Source organism: Panthera uncia, assembly GCF_023721935.1.
Source record: "Panthera uncia isolate 11264 chromosome A1 unlocalized genomic scaffold, Puncia_PCG_1.0 HiC_scaffold_17, whole genome shotgun sequence".
Taxonomy (NCBI): Eukaryota; Metazoa; Chordata; class Mammalia; order Carnivora; family Felidae; genus Panthera; species Panthera uncia.
The window spans coordinates 12,089,398-12,114,277 of record NW_026057577.1 but is presented as its reverse complement, the minus strand read 5'-3'; positions in this window follow the sequence as shown (position 1 = coordinate 12,114,277).

Sequence of the window (24,880 nt, the reverse complement as noted above, 5' to 3'; positions counted from 1 at the left end):
GAGGTAAAGTACCTTTTCCCCAGTATCACAGACGAGGGTATAAGATAAGCTCGCAAAGATTCTGGGTTTAGTAGCCTACGCCTACTTCAGGTGAACTGCCCAGAGCACCTCAGCCAGTTCCATCCAGTTAATTCAGGGTTTCGAGACCAGCGCAACTTTCTTGTGTCTCTTCATCTTACCACTATTCCAGAAGCACCTTTCAGCGCCAGTCACCAGGCTGGCTCTGGGATTGGAGCACTGAAATAGAATGAGAAGATCACAGCCCCCAAGGAGTTTACATTCTAGCAAGCAAGGGAGACAGTGAACAAGTACAGGAATAAACCAACGAGGTCATGTCAGGTGGTAATGAAAGAGATGAAGAAAAGAAAACAGAGTATTGAACTACAGATGTACTAAAAGGGCTCAGGGTATTTTAGATCCAAAGATCACAGAAGGTGACATTTGAACAGACACCCGAATGATAAGGAGCCAGCCAAGGAAAGAGACAGAAGCCAGAACACCCTAGAAATAATAAATATTAGTGAAAGGGACTTCATGCAAATTTAGCATCTTCCAAGAAAGTAATTTAGCAACCTCCAACTTTGACTATAATGGTATAATTCTCAGCAGCGTTATATGTATAACAAACTCCCATTGTAAGTGTAAGAGTGGGATCAAGCGTATAATGGTTTTCAGTCATGGCACAATGGACAGCACTTGTCTGGGACCCTGGAGAGCTGGAAAATCTGTGCTCGGTGCTCCATAATCATGTGGGGCATGCTTCAAATCCCAACACTGAGCAGGAGTGCTCCAATAGACAAGGATGGTCTGGCTCCACAGAGGACATAGAGTCAGGGTTTGGGGCTACTGGAAAGGCTGCAACTGGTGAGACTGGACACCGAAAAGGAAGAAGCTGCACACCAATGAGTGCTAGAGTCCGCCAGAGTCTCAGGCTAAATACGAAGCTACGCATACACCTTCAGGAAATATTCCATACGGCATAACACAAAACAACTACTGGGGTTGAGGAGCTTAAAGAGATTCTGGAAGGTCCACCGTGCTGTACAATGGGGGAGCACTGACCAGCCTCAGAGAGAAAACCTCGCTGGGCGTGCCACACATTTAAGAGAGGTCTCAGTACAGATAGAGCTGTTGAATGGAGCTACACTCAACCCGGCATCAAAGTGACTCTGGAATTGCCCTAACAAAGTCAAAATCAACCCCTGACAAGTTCAAGCTGAGCCTCTCGTAAGTTGACAGCCAATCAGAAGCAGATCCAACCATCATTAAGTCAAGATAATACAATCCAGATTTTCAATAACACAGTACCCACAGCAAAGAGCTTATGTAAAAATAACATCATTAGAGAGGCAGAAATGTGACCACAGGCAATCGGTCCATGGAAACACTTGTAAAGATGACACAGATGTGGAAATGAGCAGGTAAAGGTTTTTTTTTTTTTTTTTTTTTTTTTTTTAACAACTAAGTATGTTGAAGGATTTAAAGGAAAAAATGGACATGGTAAGGGAACAGATAAGGGCTCTCAAAAAACGCCTATAAGCTATCTTTAAAAAATAAAGCAAATACAAATTCTAAGACTGAAGAGTAAGAAAATTTTCCTTTTAGATGTTTTAAACATGACAGGAAGACACCAGAAGAAAACAGCAGTGAATTTGGAGGCAGATCAGTAAATGCTCTCCAAAAGGAAGTGCAGACGAAAAAAACTTCCTGAAAACAAGAAAATGAACAGAGCTTCAATCACATCAAGCACAAATTTCAAGTTCTGTAACATACATGCAATCGAAATACAGCAGGAGAGAAAGAAAAGGAGGCCAAAAACATTTTTGACCAAAAAAAAAAAAATTCTCATACAATTTTAAAAAATATCAGTGCAGAGGGTTTAAGAAGCCCAGGGAACCAAAAGCCAAATAATCACAAAGAAGGCCACATGGAAATGCTCTATTGGATGCTGAACAATTTTGTGTTTTTGGTTGACTTTATTGTATTACTTTCAACAGTGTTAGAATTATTCTGGCATGCAAGTAAGTTAAAGTATGTTGGATCCTTTGTATGCTTTTTATTCTTTAAGAGGGTCTGAAGAAGTCTTTAGTCTAGAGCTAATATATTCCTACTTCCTAGAATTAGTCTCTGGCAGATGTTTAAATAACACATGTTAACTGTTATTATATCATTACTTGTTCCTTTAAAATAGCATGTTCTCAGATATTCCCTATTCGAATTTAAATAAAGTTCATTATCAACCTCTGACACACTAGCAGATAATAGACCATGCAGTTACCTGTATTTTTGAGATAGGAAGAAAAAGATTTAAGTCCTAGAGAGAATGTGCAACGACTTGAAAAGCACATTTTAACTTCTGTTGAAATTTTTAAACAGTGTGTTGCTCGTGCTTTGTAAAATATTGTCAGTTTATGATATGAACCCCACCCCATTAATTCCAAAATATACCACCTCTTGCTATGTCCAAATGCATGATTAACAGGACAGCCAAAGCCAAATGTGAATAAACATAAATAAAATCTGTAAACTTTTGGGGCGCCTGGGTGGCTTAGTTGCTGAAGCGATGGACGCAGTTTCAGCTCAGGTCATGATCTCACGGTTCTTGAGATCGAGCCCCACTTGGGGCTCTGCACTGACAACATGGAACCTGCTCGGGATTCCCTCCCTCCCTCCCTCCATCCCTCCCTCTCTCCAAATAAACATTAAAAAAAAACTGTAGGCTTTTATAAAAGTAACTTAAAATATATGGTCTTGGGTTTAGGGGTTTTGTTTTGTTTTTTTGATAGTTAGAAAATAAATTATCATTGTGTCCAGTATAAAATTAATATACACTGACTGCATTCAGAAAAATCTAAACAGAATTTTGACATCTACCCTAGTGCTTTTCTTCTCTCTCTCCTTCCTCCTCTCCCTCCTTTCTTCTTTTTCTCTGTGTGTGTACCTACTTTCAAAAACTGGATTATGCTGCACAGAATGTATCTTTTTTTTTAATTGAGCATCACTGCAAAGAATAAAGCCTCAATAATGCAACTCTGACATAAGTAGAGAATTAACAAATTTTCGTATATATATACAAATATATACTGTTTAGCTGTAAAAAGGAACGGAGTACTGATACATGCTACAACTTGGATGAAACTCTAAAACATCAAATTCAGTGAAATAAGCCAAATACAAAGGTCACATACTATATGGTTTCTTACATTTGAAATACCCAGAATAGGCAAATCCGTAGAAACACAAGACACATTAGTGTTGCCTCAAGATGGGAAAAGAGGACACGGGGATTGATTACTTGAAGGGCACTGGGTGTTCTTCTGGGTTGAGAGAAGAGTTTTGAAACCAGAGAGGGGGCAGTTACACAGCATTGTCAATGTTCTAAATGCCATGGAATATTACACTTTCAAAAGGTTCATTGTAGGTTATGTGAATTTCACTTCGATTTCAAAAGTAGGAATCACAACCATGGTCCCTGTTTTCTTTGCCAGGACACCACATCCATGAGCCAAGATACATTTCTTAAAAATAGTAAGGGGGCTGTGCATAAAGTCACTGACGATAAAACCCATGACCCTGAGTCATCTCACTGGGCACTGGCTCTTTTGGTGGACCAAGAACATCCCATATCACCTAAAGCAGCTTATGACCTATAGAGGCATCAAAAAAGGAATAGTGCTCCTGAAGAGGTCTGTAGACCAATTTGATGTTTTCAATAGAACGTAAGTAAATATCTAAAATGCTTGCCTCAAGAACTTTGCTCTTCATGATGGAGGTTGTTTTCATTGTCAGGTTCTCTCTGAAAATCACTTTTGATATGGGGACTTGTGTGCACCTTTGACTCTTGAGAAACTTGAACTCAATCCCATGGAATTACATCTTTTCCCTCTCATTAGAATTCCAGGGCCAGACATTCCAGAGCAGGCAGATTGCAGCGACATACCTGTTAATCCTAACACTCCCCACCCTAAGTTAGCGGAGTTCAGTGGCTATATTGGTTTGTTAAATGGGAAACAAATTTTAATGCTAGGCATGGCCATGAAATCATTATTTTTCGTTTGCCTCTTTCATTGTTTTCCCATGTTTTGACCTTTTCTAGAGGATTTTCAGAGCATCAGGTAAGGCTTTTTATTACTAGGAGAACCTAAACTTTTCAGTGCAAAGGGCTAGGCACTTAATTTCTCAATAAAAATAACAAATAGTAACTATTGATAGAGCTGGTTCCAGATCCAACCAAAAGTGAGTTCATGTTACAATCTCATTTTCAATGTCTTCAAATTCCTAAGTGTGAGGCCAAAGGGTTTCCTCAGAGAATGTACACGGAAGCATCAAAACATGTGATGGGAATAAACTACAAATACAGACATCGTGGATTTAATATATTTGGGGTCATTTTTATTTGGATAGAAAATTAGGCCACAATTCTAAAAGGAGCAAGGTGAATTTCCAAGAGAAATCTTCAGCTTGGGCCCAAGGTTAAACATGGAAAAATCCATTTCACTTTCTACCAGGTACAGGAAGCTAAAGAACTAATCTTCAGATTTATAGCTGATTTTTTTAAAGTGTATTTATAGGTTTTGAGAGTGATAGACACAGCCTGAGTGGGGGAGAGGCAGAGACAGAGGGAGGGAGGGAGGGAGAGGGAGAGGGAGAGGGAGAGGGAGAGAATCCCAAGTAGGCTCCACATTGTCAACACAGTGTCCAATGCGGGACTCGAAATCATGAAACAGCGAGATCATGACCTGAGTCAAAACCAAGAGTCAGACACTCAACCAACTGAGCCACCCAGGTGGTCCTAGTTGATTTCCTTTTGAAGAAAAACATTCCTAGGACAGTAGCAGAGGCCACTGTTTCCACCTTCCACCTTAATAGGAGTATGTGCAGAACACATGGCTGGACTACATTTCCCAGCCTCTCTTTAGTTATGCTGGTCACATGACCCAGTTCTCTCTAAAGGAATTCACGTTTAAATCCTGTGCACCACTTCTTGGCAGGGGCTTTTGAGAATGAATGTACTTTTCAGCCAGTTACCAATTTTAAGCAGGCTCTAGCAGATGGGAGTGACCCAAGTTGGAAGGAACTCAAGATTCCTCAGTGACTGTGAGGACAAAAACCACCTATGAACCACCAACACCATCCTTGGAAAGGAGCAAGAATGCAGCTCCGATTGTGAAGAACGAAATTTCTATTCATTTGGGGACTTATTAGTTATAACAGTTTAACCAGTGAGATTTTTCTTTAAAGCTCAGAAATATTAGCAGTAGAGATGAGAGAACTCGAACAATTTGGCCAGACCTCAGAACTTGGGTCAAAACACAAGCCATTACAAAATACCATCTGGTAATAAAAATTACAACACTATGGCTTACTCTAGCACTAACAATGAACGAATGACTCAGAAAAGTGGATTCATCATTCCACTGGCAACAGTGTGGAGGACGTGATTTCCTGAGAGCCAGTGTTTTTGAGTTTGACTACCTAAACACCGTAAAATATAAAGCATGTTGTTCTGCGTAACGTAAATAGTTATTTTCTTTCCAAAACACTCCGCCAAGCACCTAACAATTATTTTATCTTCCTCTAATAGGAGTAGATGTGCAAAACAAATCAATTTTCAGCAAGTGCCCATTCAGAGGCAGTTACTCGTGCTGATGAAATCTACATTCACCTGAAGTGATCTTCATGAAAAGAGAAAATTCTAGGACGACCTTTTTGAGTAGCCCAAGCTTCCTGTCAAGTAGTGCCACTTTAGTTAAGTGATGTTCCGTGACCGTTTACGAGTCACAGTTTCATTTTCTGCCCTTTTCTCTCTCGTCTCTCCTCCTAGCTACAGGTTCTTCCTTATCTTTTCCCCCTGCCTTGGGTCTGCTTGCTGAGCACTTAATTAGGTGCAAATGTTAAGTACCAAGAGACAGAAGAATACTCGGACCCCACAAATCTTCCAGAGTAAAAGAATAAAGACACTAAAACTGTAATATGCCAAAACACGAGAAAGGCAATGAGAAAGTGGTACTTCTATACTCTCCTATGCCATTCGTCGAGACTATCGGATACGGACAGGGACAGTGGGGGGAGGTGGGTAGTGTATATTAATTTTACGCTCAACACAATGAATAATTTATTCTCTATCAAAAAAATAAACTAAACCCAAGGCCATGTATTTTAAGTTACTTTTATAAAAGTCTACAAGTTTTTTTTATGTTTATTTAGAGTGAGAGAGGGAGGGAGGGAGGGAGGAACAGAGTCCCAAGCAGGCTCCATGCTGTCAGGGCAGAGCCCCACGTGGGGCTGGATCTCATGAACCATGAGATCATGACCTGAGCTCCCAGTTCTAGGTTCCTGGCTCAGTAACAAAATCTGAGAAGCAGGACTGCTGTGACCATTAAAGAAAAATAGTGTTCAGTTGTAAAAAAAAAAAAAACAAAAACAAAAACAAAAAAACAAAAACGTACTTTTGTCAGAATTGGAAGAAAGGAAATGGTGTTAGAGACCCCAAAATTAAGAAGAAACTGCGGATTTAAAAATCTCCTTCTGGGGTAGGTACTGATTTGTAGAGACACCAAACAGAAAATGAGCAGTTCTAAGAATAGGAAACACATGTTAGTAGATTGGAAGGAGCCAGCTAACTAGAATACGAGCCACTGTCACCAGGAAATGACGCTGGTTTGTCACAAAACACAGCAGAAAAGAGATGAACTGCTCAAGGGGAGTAGGAAAGTCTTGAAGGAAAGGATGGTATTGAAGGAAGTCGTACAGGGGTTATCCAGAGAAAAACGAAACTGGCAACCGTAACAATGTAAAAGTATGTGTTATTTCTGTTACCTGTCTAGTAAGAACATGTAAGCGATCCACTTCAAAATCATCTAAAATACAGAGCTCACAGGCTGAGTATGTCCTTGAGGGTCACCAGGGACCAATAATGATGCGCGCATCGGTCATGGAGGAAGAGACAAGAAAGCCAGGAAAATTTCAGCAGTAGGAGGAAGTCACAACAGAAACACTTGTAGGCTACCCTGAGTGCCGTGAAGCTTCTTCCAAAGACTGGAATGTTGCCAGCCAGGGGCATTTTTAGATTCCATATGCCATCATCTGACTTGAAATTGTGTTATTTTTTATGTTAATTTTTTTCCATTTAATCTTCTGGCAAAAGGTGTAAAAAAAAAAAAAAAAAAAAAAAATCCAGAGATCTTACCTGGTCCATGTAGCTGATTGGCCCAGAATTGCTTGGATGGAGCCCATATAGAGGGAGAGTTTAGAGGTTTTGAAAGGACCTCTCCCCAAAAAGAATGGTTGGTACTAACGTTGTTACTGTGGTTACTGTGTTTTGTTTAAGTGTTCCTGTTCTCCTACCAGACTCTGAGCTCCGTGAGTCCTGATTGGCTTCTTATTTACCCTTACATCCTCTCACCTAACCTAGCACCCAATACAGACCTGGAACTCAATAAATGCGTGTTAGTTGGGTGCTTGAAGGAATCAAACTAATTACTCAATTATTTCCTAGAAAGTTGAATATGTAAGTTAAAAATGTATGAGGAACTTTCAATTCCAGAATAAGTGAATATATTTACCTTTATCCTACCCCCAAAGTATAACTCGAAGACCTATAGTTTGCACAGAAAACAAATACAGAGAATGGGCTGTCTGGGTGGCTCAGTCAGTGAAGAATCTAACTCTTGGTTCATGGGATTGAGCCCTGCATCAGTCTGTGTGCTCACAGTGTGGAGCCTGTTTGGGATTCTCTCTGCCCCTCCCCTGCTCTCCTTATCTCTCAAAATAAGTAAGTATTAAAAAGAAATAAGGAAAACAAATACAGGCAAACACTGTAAGTAGACAGAAGATGGAATACCTAGATAACTCAAGAGCCCAAGGAAAATTGTGGTGGAGATTTCCAGGTTTTTCTTTTTGGGGAGGAGGGGGGTCTCATTTCTTTTAGACCCTATAGCTGAAGAAGCCAAATACCTGGTAACATCAAGAGGCAGAGATGAAGTCCGAAGAAAGCTTGCTCTTTCCAGCTGAAGGACCAGGAAAGAGACACCCCAGAAATATAGAAGCTTCTAGACAGTAATGGTTCTACTTTAGTCCAACACCACAGCCAAGTGTGTCCCAAACTACACCCGTGTCAGAAAAGGCCAAGTGGGGTGCTGAGACCCCTCTCTTACCAGGCTATCACAAAGTACCCTAGCCCCACTCCCCCTACCCTGAGCATGGTATCTGAGAAGGTTCAGCAGAGAGCTTGGATTTCCACCCTGCCCCACAATAATAAGATAGATGCTCATCCTTCTCCCTGCTTGGGTGGTCCTGAGGAAGCCTCATGAGGAATAAAGACTTCCATCACTAATTGGTAGCAATGAGGCCACCACACCGCACCCCGTGTCCATGGTGGTCATAAGGGGAACTATAAGGTACTCATATCCCTATCCATAAGGGATTTATCAGTGGAGAATCTGCACTCCAAACCCCCTGACCAGTTAAGAGGAAGTGGACCACTCACATGGTTGGTCAGACAGTTCAATGGTACAGCCACCATAACAAAGAGTTTGAGTGTCTTGAAAAGCTAAATACACTCTTACCATACGATGAAGCAGTTGTACTCCTGTCCCTTTAGCCCATTGAAGTGAAAACTTACATTTATGCAATAAGTTGTATACAAACGTTTTAGGTGCTTTGTGTAACGATAGCCAAAGAAGTGAAAACACTCCCAGTGGCCGTTCATTCTGGTTGACATACAATGTGATTTCCTATCATGGAATACTGCTCAGTAACAAAAGGGAATCAATTATTGATACACCAGACAACCTGAGTGAATTTCCAAAAAGTTTAAGTGTAATAAAAAAAAAAAGGCTCTATCAAAAGTTACACACTCTGTGATTCCATTTGCGTAACATTCTTGAAATGACAAAATTATAGATATGAGAAGAGTCCAGTGACTTCCAGTAGTTAAGGAGGCGGCAAGGTCAAGGGGAAAATTCTTTTGTGTATAAAAGGGCAGTATGGGGGAATCTTGGTGATGGAAATGGCTTTTATCTTGAACAGATTAATGTCATCATCTGGTCATGACACTGTACCATAGGTTTACAAGGTATTACATTATGGCCAACCGTGAAGAGTACGGAGGATTTCTCTGCATTATTTCTCAGGCCTGCCTGTAACTCCAGTGATCTCAAGATAACAAGTTCAGTGAAAAAAATTGTACTTTCTAAGATAGAACAAAACTATGAGGCCAGGTAACCAGAAATGCCATGGTCAATTGCGCATGAGCCACATATTTTACATTCAGCGAGCCTTCCACAAATCAGGGTATTTCTTTTGGTATCATTTTGTCCTTCACCACATGGGTTATGTATTCTTACTTCTGCTTTTTTTTTGTTTGTTTGTTTTACAAAAACTTTACATGTATCAAGTCTCTATTAACTGGAAATGGAGCTATAATTGAAATTTATAGCCGAGTCAGTACAGAAGAGTGACAAACAGTAGGACATAAAATGCCAAAAATCTTTTGCTGGGAGCATTAAAATCTACTGTAAATCAATTTTTCAATCCAAGATACAACAGTTTTCCACTATTAAAATCTCCAGTCTCTAGCTCTGTTAAATGGTCTTCTGAATGAGAACTAGAGTTTCTATTGAATTCTCTCATTGAGTTCATAGGGTCATATGAATTTCTTGACAGCTAGAGTCCCAGTCTGAGAAACAACAAGTTTTTGAACTTTTTACTCCAAGATCTGACATTGACCTGATGGGTAACTTTGAACAAGATACAGTGCACCTTTAGGATTTGCTTTTCCTGTCAGATTTTTAAGAATTGCATGTGCTCATTTTCCTCAATATCTCGTTTTACCTTTTTATCCTCCCCTTGGCCAGGCTCATGAACAACTGGAGAATCCAAACTAGAGTCACGGCCACGGCTGGCAAAGAAACACCACCACACACATCTACTGGGAGAATCAATCCATGGCCATCACTCAAGTGAAAAATACACGCTTCCTGTCTGTAAAATCAATTTCAGTTCTTGTCCTCTCCTCTTCCTTTACCTTCCCTCATTTGATATAAGCTCCTGAGGACTACAAGGTCTCAAACAATCTGCACAAAGTGACAGATACGCTGTGCCGCATTTCCTCTGGGGCTTTGGAAAAACATAATGGAATCCCGGACTGACTACGCCTCTACTCACTGTTTTTTTTGTCTACAGGGAGAAAAGAGAACATTAAGGGAGGATGGGTCTGTAAAATATTTCACTGTATTTAATTTACTGTTAGCGCTCAGAGGAGAACATCTCTAAATTGAGCAAAACACGTGTCACCTGCTCAGTGAGGAAGTGCTTTGCCTTACAAATACTCTGAGAGGTCTCAGATGATGGCCTACTAGGACTGTTAAGGAATAATTTAGCAGTTCCCTGGAGTCTACATATGTGTATTTGGGATACTTGATGTTGAGGCCACACCTGGCTGAAAGAGGTGCCACAGTATTGCCGGCCATGAATTATCCAAAGCTCCAGGAATCATGGTCTCTGCTCTGCTTTCCTTCCAAGTGCAAGTAAGCAGGGGTTAGCAGTGTTGGGAGCTCAGGCTCAAGACAGAACTCTTGATTGATCTTCCCCTACTAATACTGATCTCTAGAATACATATACACATTAAGCAGAACTACATCAAAATCTATTAAATTATGGCATTCACACTCAAATTTTCCCAACTCCTCTATCAGAAGTCTGTGACAAAGGATCATTTCTAACACCAGGAGTCTTGAATTAGAATCACTGTTTCGCAAAACACAACTAGACTCACTGAACATAAAGTTTGTGAGGAAATGCAGCCTACCCATGGTTTACCAGTGTTATCTTTTCCAGAAGGTAATTTTTGCATCAATGTATTTAGTAAGGAATTAATTTTACCTCAAGTGATCTGTTCTACTGATGGAAACCAAGAGAACATTATTAAGGCTATAAAAGGGGCCAAACTTTTTCAATTTTTTCATCTGATCCTCCAATAGATATTTCCATGTTTATGTGGATATACATACATGTACACATTGCATATACGTGTGTGTACGTACATACATATGGCTATTACATGTGTCTATCACATCTAGTCAAGAAAATTCTAGTACAGAATTATCTCAAGTCCATGTTCCCAAAGAATAGTCTAGGAGTCATCTCATTAGAATTACCTGGGGCACTAATTAAACATTTCAAGTTCCTGGGCCGCAGTCTATCTAGGTCCACTAGGTAAGAGTCTCTGATGACAGAAACCAAGGATCTACATTTTAGACATGATGCTACAGTGACTGCCATATGCACTAAAGCTTAAGAAATCATGTTGCTGACATATTACCCTTTTTACTGATTGCGCTCGATCTCCTCTGTCATTCTTTGAAGGTACATATAGTCTTCAGCTTCCAGGGAGACAGAACTCTTGATTGATCTTCCCCTACTAATACTGATCTCTAGAATATGCACATTAAGTGGAACTATATCGAAATCTATTAAATTATGGCACTCACACTCTAATTTTCCAAACTGTTCTATCATTTACAAGCTTCCATGAAATCTAGCAGAAAATTCCACTTTCTAGTAAGATGTTTGTCTATAAGGGTTTTTTCAAGAAACATTGGCTTTTCCTTACCCTTTGCTTTGTCACTATACTAATGGACTCGTCTAGCTCAAGTTGAAAAGTGATGTACCAATTTACTTGCTTGAAACACATGATTTCTCAGACAACTTATGTGTGGCTACCAAAGTCTTCACAAATGGGATAATGAGATTCATTTAGGTCAGGATGTTTTTCTTTTGAGAACCAAAGTTTGAAAACACAATCAGTAGTTTTGTGAACATCATGCTATTCTTTCCCCAACTTACAGTAAGGTAAGAATGCATCAAACACGTGATTTTTAAATAAAGGGGATTTCAAATTAAATATAATGTGGCTGTTACAGATAATCATGTGTCTTATACAACCTGGAACAGATGAAGCTGTTTTGTATTTACACTATACATTGCACGGGCACAAAAAAAGGTGGAAATTTCAAAAATTCAGTCTGATTTAGTCAACTTCGATGTGTGTTTGGAGACACAGGAGGGACCCTTGATGATTTCTCACCAGTGATACAGGTTTAAGAGGGACAACACTCCATTAATAACATAGATGAGAAAACTTCCAAAGATAGAAGCCATCTGTCAAGCTAAGGATTAGCATCCAAAAGGATTTCAACCCAGTTTTTTGTATCTTTGAGAATTCTCTCATCTCAAGAGTTGGGAGGGGCATGGTAGGTTCCTATAAAATAAAATACCAAATTCCACAATAAATACAAACGATCAGCAAGCTTAGGTGGTGAAAACACAGAATACAGGAAAATACAGAAATACAGGAGTAAGCAGGCACTTGGTCATGTGAAGATTCTCTCTTTGCTCCTACAATATAAAGGCACACAGGCTTTTGTCACATCTCTGATAAATAATGTACAAGTTAAATCTTCTAAGAGTCAGGTTGACTCTTTGCTATAAAAAACAAATAGCTAGGAGTTTTGCAAACAAGTGGAACTACAGCCCTCTCAGTTTGTCCTTCGGCGTTTGAGAAAGTTCAAGTTTGAGATCTAAGTAACAGACTGAAATGGAACTGCCCTGGGCCCTAAAATGCCTTTTTGATGAGTGACATTGCAAATGTGGTTGCTTCTCTTTGTATGAGGTGGTTAGATTCACACACATGGATTATTTTACAAAAGAGTTTGGTAAATGTTTGCCCTTTGACTTCATCAGATGGGAAGAAGGCAACTAAAGCTTAGTTACAAAGTCTAAAATCAAAGAATTTCTCCCATGGATGCTGAAAATTATTTCAGCAATTCTACTCAAAGAAAGACAGGAACCCCCATACCCCAAATATAAATTACCTTAGTAGCCACATCCAATGAAAGGAAATAAATTATATAGGTTTGGCAGCTTTATCTCATCCCTCAACATGGTGATGATGGGATTGTGTTTTTATAAACCCACAGTGACACTATGGGAAAGATCCATGCTATTCCCGGGCCCAGGAGAGCAATGCCAAGCCTTGCATGAAGAGTGCTGTAGAGCTGGCTAGAAGCTGAGAGCAGTGTGACCCAACTAATGAGATAGTTCGAGTGTAACTGTCCAGCATTCAGTGAGAAAGTGATGGTGGTAACACCAGTACCCAAGTGCACTGCACTGTCAGGCTGAAACTTTGAGAATTTGTTATGTTTTTCCAACGTGCCCCAACTTACTCTCATTGGTTTCTGATTTCACTTCTCCCCTGGGGACAGAGAAGCTTCTAAAAAGAGCAATATTTATGCAGAAGAATTCAGGAGTGAAGCTTTCGGGGAATGAAATATGTATGTTGGCCAGTGAAAAGGAAACTGTTCCTCTTCCCCAGACTCATGAATAATCTTTGTTTACCCCCTAATAGCTATGAATTTGTCTAATGCCCGTGCGCAAACACACACACACACACACACACACACACACACACACACACACACACACAAAGTATTTGCAGCGATCATGACTGAGGAGCCCAGAGTTGCATCTTGCTGGAAAAATTAACTAATATGATTTGTGTTTCAAAACACTGTTTGATAGCCTAGAATTATCAAAATTAAGGATGGTAATAATCTGGTAATTAACAGCAATTTCTTTTATCACCACAGAAATGGCATGATACAAACAGCACTGACCTATAATTTCTCTCACATGAGATTTGCATATATTATGACTGTGTTGGTGAGTACCCCCGCAGTCACCCAAAATATCACTTATCATTTGCTCTTAAGATGTCAGGGATATTAAAGTAGGCTGGATCGCCTTATTTTCCAGAGCCGTTGAACAAAAGGTCATTGCCAAAGGGAAAGCTAAACATGATGTGACAAGTACAGCAAAAAGGTAATTAGTGCCATTATCTCTTTCCAGCAAACTCTTTGGTCATGGCCAAGCATGTGTGTGAGTGTGTGTGTGTATAATTCTTTTAAAGCTAATTTATTTTGTTTTTTTTTTTATTTCCCCTGTAATTAACACTGAAATTAAAGAGCAGTGGGTTACAAAGTTAAACAAAATCAACGGTAGCTGACTTTTAAGGGAGTTTCATTCCCGTCTGGATCCATGCCTCCTCCTTCCATTAGCGGGGAAGTGATTTGTGAATGGACACCTTGCCGCCACAGAACTTTGTCTCTCAGTCTCCAGGAATCAGATCTCCAAGCTCTTCGAGGACCCTATGCTCCCAGTTTTTATTCAACAGCCATTCTATCGCTCTTCCAATGGAGTAACAGAGTACAGGGCTATCTGATCCTGAGACACAACTCACAGCCTCATTTTTACCTGCTGTGCCCACTTCTAGGGCACCCACCCTACTGCCCTTAAAATATAATCATTACTGATGCATAGGGGCACTTGTACCCCAATGTTTATAGCAGCACTCTCAACAATAGCCAAATTATGGAAAGAGCCTAAATGTTCATCAACTGATGAATGGATAAAGAAATTGTGGTTTATATACACAATGGAGTACTACGTGGCAATGAGAAAGAATGAAATATGGCCCTTTGTAGCAACAGGCATGGAACTGGAGAGTGTGATGCTAAGTGAAATAAGCCGTACAGAGAAAGACAGATACCATATGTTTTCACTCTTATGTGGATCCTGGGAAACTTAACAGAAACCCATGGGGGAGGGGAAGGAAAAAAAAAAGAGGTTAGAGTGGGAGAGAGCCAAAGCATGAGAGACTGTTAAAAACTGAGAACAAACTGAGGGTTGATGGGGGGTGGGAGGGTGGGGAGGGTAGGTGATGGGTATTGAGGAGGGCACCTTTTGGGATGAGCACTGGGTGTTGTATGGAAACCAATTTGACAATAAATTTCATATATTGAAAAAAATATATATATGTCATCAGTACCTCGTCCTTTCATTGAAATAGAGAGCCCCTCCATATAGGTGTCCATCCCCTTTGACAGAAATGCACACATGAATCCCGTGAGGTGGCAGAGGGTTCCATGCCTACGTTAGAAATGAGAAGCCGATAACAACCTGCGTGATAGGCTGACGTTAAGAGCTGGCAAAGGGTGTGTTCACAGATGCTAGGAAACACCCTGGTTCTATCTCAGCAGCCCCTTACACCCTTTCATGGTTTTTATTTGTCCATGCTATTTCTTTTATCAAAGAACTGAGTCTAAAGGACGAAATTTGACAAAGATTCTATCATGATGAATTTCATGACCTCCCTCATGAAACAAACGTAGGTATCACCGTGTATGGAAAGTTCACGAAAGCCACACTGCCCACACTAAGGTGTATTTACGTTAATTTTGTTTGCTCATATGCCTTCACCAATGCAAAATACACTGTGTTTGACTAGCTGGTTGGTCCAATTTTCAAAAGTATTTTCCATGGCCCAAAAATGCACACAATAGAAAAAAAGCAAAATAAAGTACATCTCTCTGATTTTCATTCAACTCTCATCAGAGCAATGCCTCATTATCAGTGACCTATACATCATTCCCCCAGAGTAAAACCACACACACACACACACACACACACACACTCCCCACACTGTCTGCAAGCATGGAGGGCATAATTTTAAACAAAAGGTAGCACACTACGCACTCTCTTCTTCACTTGTTTTTTCCCCCACAAAGCAATGTAACCTTGATACATTTCATTTAAGCTCATACACCGGCTTCGTTCCTCAAAGTTCTGCCAGATGTCCATTTTAGGGTTCTACTAGGCTTTATTTCACCTGTGGCCAACAAAGGAATATTTGTGGTATTTCTGTCATGGAGCTCTTACAAATAATTCATCGATAAATATCCTAAGAGACCTCTTTGTCTGAGTAAGCACATATCTGTGAATTACCCTGCTGAACTCGATGCTAAAAATCAGCATTCGTCAAGATGTAAATCCAAGGAATTATCATCTTGAAATATAGCATTTATGGACATTTCTTGGAATCTACGGGAAGTAGTGTTTTTAAAAAAAGACGTCACCTTCCGGAGCGCCTGAGTGTCTCAGTCAGTTAAGTGTCCGACTTTGGCTCAGGTCAGGATCTCACGGTTCATTGGTTTGAGCCCCACATCAGGCTCTGTGTTACAGCTGGAGCCTACTTCAGATTCTCTGTCTCCCGCTGTGCCCTTCCCCTGCTTGTGCTCTGTCTCTCTTTCTTTCTTAAAAATAAACAAATATTTTAAAAAATTAAAAAAAAAAAAGTCATCTTCCTAGAAACAAGCAAGTAGAAAGGTGTTGCCAGGGCCTAGAGGTGCGGGGAAATGGAAGATGCTATTCCAAGGACACAAGCAGTCAGTTATAAGAGGGCCACATTTCAGGAATCTAAGACATAGCATAGCAACTCAAACTAATAGTACTGTATTGTGCACCTGAAATTAATAAGAGAATAGAGCTTAAATATTATCACCACACACACCAAAATAATGGTAACCACGTGACATGAGGGGTATGTTAACTAACATGACTTTGGTCGTCATTTTACCACCATGCCTATTAGCATTCGGTACACTCTAATTATGTCTAGAATTCCATCAATGTCACCTCAGTAAAGCTGGGAAATCAACCACAAGAAAATGCTCAAGGAGAAAGGAGATTCAGGATTTGGAGAGTTCAATCGATCTCAAGGCAATTTTTCAGTTTCTATTTTCACCTTTTACTTTCTTCCTATTTCCCTTTTGTATTTGAAAAATAACGTCAGAAGAAGTTTGTAGTGGTTGTTTCATAGACATATGAACGTTTAAATTTCATTTGTTAAATATGGAGAAGCACAAAAAAAAATAATATTACCACAGAAGCTTCGGTGTGACATAAAAAATTAGTTCATACAGGGGTGCCTGGGTGACTCAGTTGGTTAAACATCTGACTCTTGATTTGGGCTCCCATCATGATCTCAGGGTCATGAGGTCAAGCACCACATCAGCCTCTGTGCTGACAGTGTGGAGCCTGCTTGGGATTCTCTCTCTCCCTCTTTCTCTCTGCCCTTCCCCTGCTTGTGGTCTCTCAAAAAAAATAAAAATAAAAAAGTTCACGCATATGGTTAGTAAAATCTATTTAAAAAAAGGAAAATCTTCACCGCCCACAGAAACATCCCATAGGACCTTCTCCCAATCACTCCTATTAAGGTTCTTCGAATTCTTTCTAAGTTAAAAGGCAAGGAAATATACAGAGACAAATCTTTCACCTATCTATTAAATATACGTACACATATTTAAGCAAAATATTATTCATCATCGTCTGTAAAATCGGGTTTCCATGTAATAATGTCGTTTTACCTTATTTACATACCAGCATGTACACATCTACTTCCTTTTTAGAAGAACTATCTGGTACATTGATACATGAATACAGTAAAGTGTATTTCATTCATCCCATTCCCTCTGAGGGACGTTTTATCAGTCTTGTTCATACCATGGACTTCAATAAGCATTGTCCACTGGGAAAATTTTTACAAATACGTCCACAGGGTAAATTCCTAACAACTCTATCAATACATGCACTTTTATTTCTTATATAAATAAACAGGGGCACCTGGGAGGCTCTGTCAGTTAAGCATCCAACTTCGTCTCAGGTCATGATCTCACGGTTTATGGGTTCAAGCCCATGTCAGGCTCTGGGCTGACAGTGTGGAGCCTGCTTGCGATTCTCTCTCTCCCTCTGTCTCTGCCCTTCCCCCTGATTGTGCTTCTTCATCCTCTCCCAAAAATAAATAAAAACATAAACAGAAATGTTTTTACCAACGTATAGACCCAACAATGACATGTGAATGTACATGTTTCTCCCAATACTCACTGGTACTTTATCTCCAACTTTCCATGTCTTTTGAAAAGGGAAAAGAAAGCTATTTTATTCTTGTTTTGATTTGAACCACCAATGAGTTTAACATTGGCCCTCTGTGGTTTTTGTTTTCCAAGTTGCCTGTTGCTACCTCTCATCCATTTCTCTTATGTAATCCCTCTTTTTCTCTATGAATTCTGTGCCCTGCTTACAAAGACTTCTGTCCTCCCATGGTTAGAATGTGTCCTTTCTTGCTTCAAGAAACTCCTTTCTTTTCCATTTTTTTCCCTTTTGCAATTTTTCATTGGTACAGGAGGAAGGAATATTGCCACCTTCTCTTCCTGCTGCACCGGCACTTAACGTTTTCCGACCAAAACCACTGAGTAGTATCCCTTCTCCCTAGAAATCTGAGTGGCACCTGTATCACCAACGTTATTCCCATGTGTAATTGGATGTATGTGTGACCCTCTATCATAGACTTTCCTAGTATCTCCTGAGTGTACGAAAGTCAGGGTTTCCCAGTCTCCTTGCACTTAGTCAAGGCCACATGTGCCCTAAGTACTCCATTTTCAGAATGAAAGAAGGAAAGTAACCATGCGCCATTGCCCAAGGTTTTCACCCTGCTGCTAGGACCTATGGGAGCCAGGATCAGATTGAGTCCGTGACAGACTACCGAGGCATCACTGACACAAAATAAACACTGAGAAAGAGCAAGAAAGAAACTTCATGTTGATACCCCAGGATTTCAGAGTTACTTTTTTAGTATCGACCCTATTTCAGTTAACATTCTCTATTTTATTTCTTTGATCTCTTCATTTCTTCCATAATGTCAATTCTACTTGTCATCCTTACTCTCTGAAATATCTTTTAGGTGGGGCGCCTGGGTGGCTCAGTTGGTTCAGTGTCCGACTTCAGCTCAGGTCATGATCTCGCAGTTCATGAATTTGAGCCCTGCGTTGGGCTGTGCACTGACAGCTCAGAGCCTAGAGCCTGCTTTGGATTCTGTCTCCCTCTCTCTCTGCCCCTCCCGTGCTCACACTCTGTCTCTCTCTGTCTCAGAAATAAACATTAAATTTTGTTTTTTAAATAAGTAAAATATCTTTTATTCTCCGGTATTTTATCCCCAGAATTTCTTTGGCTGGTGTTGCCTCTTTTACTTTCCAAGATGAATTGAAGCATTTTTTTTTTCAGGTTCTGGGAAAAAAGATGGAAAGAAGTGTTATAGGGATTGGTTGAATGTATAGATTCGTTTGGACAAAGTGGACACTCTTCAAGTTTAAAGCAGGTTTTTCATAGCTCTTCACCACTTTCGTCAAGTCTATATATAAATATTTCACCTCTGGTTGTTTTTAGAAGACCTTTCCTTCAGTTATATTTTCTAAGTGATCATTGATTATATGCAGGATACCTACTGGTTTCTATAGACTGCTTTGTAGAACCTGCTAATTTACTCAATTCTCCTGATCTTTTACATAGTTTGCCACTCAATGATTTGGAGTGTTCTATGAATAATATTCTCTGCCAATAGTCATTTTTTCCTCATTTCAACTATTTTTACACCCTATTTCTTCCTCTTATCTAGCAAGAGTGGTTATGCTTTTCCACATCAGCGGGGGAAAATGGTAGTAATGGAAACAAGCTGAAAGGGAAGACCTGGGAAAGTGGCAAACAGAAGCAAAGAATAGGCTAATGAAATCCACATAGGCAACAAAAAAGTGTTAGCATGGAAATCTGTAGCGAAGAGGAGGGCTTGATTTAAAGCTAACAGCAACAGCCCTGAAGATCATGAATTATCCAGTAATACATTACTTTTAATTGATACACACTGAGAAAGAGGTAAGAGGGTGTCATAGAGTCAATGAAAAGCAGAAGGACCAAACCAGTGCCCTTGCTGTTAAAGCAACTCTCGTAAAACCCTTTCTAAAAAATTCCGTTCCACTCATGTGATCCAAATTATTTAATAACATCTCTAACTTTTTCCCCTATCTCCCGACTCTCCTGCTGCATCCCCTTTCTTTTCTGTCCATCTCCTTCTCTGCTTTCTCTACAAATTTTGGTGCTATTTCCACTTGCCTACAATTAGCTGCCATTTCTTTAATACTACGCCTTTTTTGGCCAAGAAGAGTCCCTGCTTTTATTTTATTATTTCTAATGCTTCCATTTTGCAACTTCCACCAATGTGGCTTTAGGCAGACTCTACTCCCATAGAGGCGGTCGCATCCTGATTGAGAGCATTTCAGCCCTAGCCAGTGGTGTGCCCATGGTAACTGGGAGTCATTGTATCCTAGGAAACTATGGCAACCAACAGAGACAAACTGAAAACAGGCCCATTGTCATCATTTATAATGAGTAAAAGATGTGAGTACCTCTACAATGAATCCAACTGCCATTTGCCAAGGAGAAGATGCAATTGGAGTCGGCTTCAGTAATTACAACAAGCATTTGAAAGCATACACATAGGATCTATCTTATCCCCATTACTTTTTAACAATGAACTCTTATTAAGTTGGTTCCTGAAATAACCAAGAAAATGAACAGATATAATCAGCTGTTAGGAGCAACTTCTTACACAGTATTATTATGTATGTTGCACCCTCTAATGTTCTAGCAAATTCTCCATGCACACAGATAAGTGGTTGTTATCAGAGCACAAAGACGCCCAAAGATAATTCTGATTTCTTCTGTAGCTCTATATATCTGAAGTTATTTCAGTAAACTTAGATTCTTAGGACTCATGTTTGATCTCTCCACACGCATCGTTTAAGCCCCCGATTTTATTTACGATCTTCCTCACAGTCTACAAAATAGTTTAGCTGTCTAATCAAACCAAGTTAATGACAGGCCACATAGGTCATCCACACAGACAGAGCATCTATTATTTTGACAAATGAGTTTACAGCATGAAAGCAGAACTCCCACTGCATTGCACTTTGTGGGAGTTCACTCATTTTGCATATCCCATAAAGTTTGCCTCTGAAGATTTTAAAGAAAACCTGGGTCCTACCTTTCATTTTTTCCCTACTAACCGATAGCTGGGAAAAATAATACTCAACAAGTCTCCCTGTGGATGCGTGTGCCTATAAGCAAGTGCACCTGTGCATGCATCATCTTAACCTACACTTTTTTTCTTTACGATAGGTCATGTGACATTTATGAAGCTCTCCCAAGTGCCAGAAGATGAAAGGCAGAGAATAGAGTGGCCGATCAGTAGTAGGGCTTTGCAAATCTTGACATTAAACCCACAAACAAAATGCTACACAAAGGGTAAGACAAAGAGATGCTTAGTAGAAGCTAATGACAGCAACCAGCTATTATGTGCAGAGGCTCCTGCATTTGGTAAAATCTGGTCTATTCTTTGGTGAAAGCAGAAAACCAGCTGAGTGAAACGTCTATTAAAGCATTTCACCTTGAACAGAAAGAATTCACAAATACCTGTATATTGATATGGTACACCAAGGCTTTCCTTTGGTCACGAGTCCACTGATTCAAGTTCCTTCTCATGTTTCTTAGAATGATTTCATCAACTGTATTCTCACTTTTTAGTTCTTTAAGGAACATTCTAAAAGTCAGTGTTCTCGCAAAAGCAACATGTTACCATCTTTCACAGGGCTGTTGTTGAGATCTATTTGGCAGCATTATTCATCAGCAATTTACCTTTCCAAACATATATCTCATAGGAAATACTCTATTTCCAAACATATTTATCACTTTGTAAGATAGTGGATTAGATTAGATAATTTTAATCACAAATAATTGTAATTAACTGGTTTTAGAATAAGCACAACTGATTAGTACTAGGTATAATCAGCAGGTGGGAGCAGAATTATGCAGGCAAACCAGGGAGTAGCCTATTATCTATGAACACATGGAGCAGCATGAGCAATAATGTGTATGTTTTATAAAGAAAATCAAATGTATGAGGTGGCTATTTTGACATGGGCAAAAATTTTTTTTTTCCTCCTGTACATACCAGTGTTGACGTGGGAGAGAGAACAAGCTCTATAGCTTGTACCTCCATGGTATACAAGTTCCCAGGTGAAATAGGCACTGGACCAGAAGTTGTACCATTCAACCTGTCCCCCAACAGGGTGCTTCCTAACTTTAGAACATCACAAATAAGAATGGCGTTAAGCCACATTTGCTGTCTGTTGACAGACAGTAAAATCTGTATTTTCTTCAAGTGTAGCTAAAGGACAAAATCAAGCATCGGACCTCTTCAAATCTAGTACAAAGCAAAGAAGAAATAATCTGAATCTGGAGATGAAAAAAGTGCTTTGAAAAATATTCTGCAGCATGGAGATGACAATTTCAACAAACCAGCATGCTCCCAATAATGCTACTAAAAAATAATAAAGCTGAGGGGACACATTTTAAGAGATGTAACTGACAATGAAAAAAGAAAGCTTTCCTGAGGAACTCATGTCTCAAAGGGGAAACACTTAGAATCATTTTGGAGTCAACAAATAGAGGAACGTGATGTTAAAAATCAAATCCAAGACATATATGAAGTACTCCAAGTTAATTTCCCAAAATGCTTAAGAGAATCAAGAGAGAAAATGTCACAAATATGAAAGATAGAAAAATAAAAGTGAGGGCCACCTAGGTGGCTCAGTTAAGCATCTGACTCTTGATTTCTGCTCAGATCATTATCTCAAGATCATGAGATAGAGCCATGCATGGGTCTCTGTGATGATCATGGAGCCTGCTTAAGATTCTCCCTCTCTCTCTCTCTCTCTCTGCCCCTCTCCCCAACTAGTATGCACTGTCTCTCAAAAAAAAAAAAAAAAAAGAGACAGGAAGGAAGGAAGGAAGGAAATTCAACATCTGGATAATATGGCTTCCTCAAGAGTATAATGGAACAGGTGCAACAAAAACAATATTCACAGATACAGTAGAAGAAAATTTCCTAAGGTGACTAAAAGACCCATGGGGTAAAAAGCTTATTACACCTTTTGGGAAAAAATAAACATTTTAATATTGTCTTCACCTTCTTTCCATTATTCTAGTCCATTTATAAATCTAGGCTTTGTTCATACCCAAATCTGCTCCATGGTTTGTTTTTTAATAATGTTCCATACCCTTACTGCAGCCAGACCTAATTACTCTCTCAGTGATCAGAGTTTGAAATCTTTTCCTTAGCTTTACAGAATGGAGAAATTAATCATTACTTGTATAATTTGTTATCAGTAAATCTGATATTTGGTACCATTCACGCAGAGAATATTTTTTGCCATTATTTTAAAAAATAAATAAAATAAAATCTCACAAAATAAAACTTCAATAAATCCCTCATGGTAAAAATAGAATAGTCCATGTGCCTTAATAAAAAATGCAGGAGGGGCACCCACGTGGCCTATTTGATTAAGTGTCCGACTTAGGCTCAGGTCATGATCTCACAGTCCGTGGGCCCCACATCAGGCTCCGTGCTGACAGCTTAGAGCCTAGAGTCTGCTTTGGATTCTGTGTCCTTCCCCCTCTTGTGCTCTCTTACTCTTTCTCTATCAAAAATAAATAAATATTAAAAATCTTTTTTTAATGCAGTAAAGTTAGAAAAACAAACATACTAAAGAAGTTGAAAATTAAAACAAACACCAGTCCCTCAAAACTATTATTTTAAGTAATTATTAAACCAGAAAGCAAATTAAAACTTTGATTATAGACTATTAACTTTAATGTTAACCCACAAAAATAAACTTGTAGGGTGTGGGTGAATGCACACTCAGAGAAAAGCAAATGGCCTTAAACTAGTATGGACCTCAAACGTTTGCTTTAACGAGCTATTAAAGTCCAATAGGGCAATTAGTATGCTTAAAACAGGACACACTAATAATCATTGTTATTTTTTGAGCACTAACCATGCAACCAAATGTGTTCAAAACTATATTCACAATCTCATCAAAGCCTCATGACAGTACTATGGGTTCAATATTATTACCTTCAGCTTACATCTGACCAAGTCTCAAGTTACAATAGAATACATTTATCAACTTCAGAGTTATATGTTTGAAAAAAATGCATATTTAGAAAAGACAAATTGTAGCAAGAATTTATCAAGGTAAAATAGGAAGGAGAAAGGAAATAAAGCCAGAGAAGTATAGATTTTATATTCTCTAGAGAATATTACATAAAATGGCAAATTGCACATCAAGATATTTAAAAACTTTAACAACAGGATTTTCTAGGTAGGAAGTATAAATTATCCAAAATAGCTCGGGAAGAATTAAAATACCTAAAGATACCAATAACCTTTCAAGAAGTTAAGAATGCTGACCAAGAGCTATTCCTCGAATGGACTCTCAGTCTTCAGTTTTCTTAATCAGTTCATTTCTACATTAATTAATTGGTTCCCCAACATAACAAAGAGTGAATGACTTTTCAATGCATTAAAAACTGCAGATGGGACCCCTGGGTGGCTCAGTTGGTTGAGCATCCGACTTCGGCTCAGGTCATGATCTCACAGCTCATGGGTTCAAGCTCTGCATCAGGCTCTATGCCAATGGCTCAGAGCCTGGAGCCTGCTTTGGAATGTCTCTCTCTCTCTCTCTCTCTCAGCCCCTCCCCACTCACACTCTCTCTCTTTCAAAATAAATAAACATTAAAAAAATTTTTTTAAACTGCAGGAAATTTCTGATATCAAACCTGTCAAATTCACAGCAAAAAAATACAAACAATAAAATTCTCTTATGAAACTCAGTGGAAAACAAAACTAACAAGAATTATCAAATCCAACAATTTTTAAAATAATCACTGACAATCAAATGAAGTTACAGCAGAAATTCCACAATCTTTTCATCATAAAAAATCTAGTCAAACACTATAAAAATATTAACTCACCAAACCAAAAATAAGATCATCCAATAGACACAGGATAAACATTTAATGAAATTTAAGACCCATTCTTGATTTATTGCAAATCATGATGAATAAACACTTTTTTAATTTTTTTAATGTTTATTTATTTTTGACAGAGAGAGACAGAGGCAGAGAGAGAGGGAGACACAGAATCTGAAGCAGACTCCAGGCTCTGAGCTGTCAGCACAGAACCCGACGTGGGGTTTGAACTCACAAACTTTGAGATCATGACCGGAGCTGAAGTCAGATGCTTAACTGACTG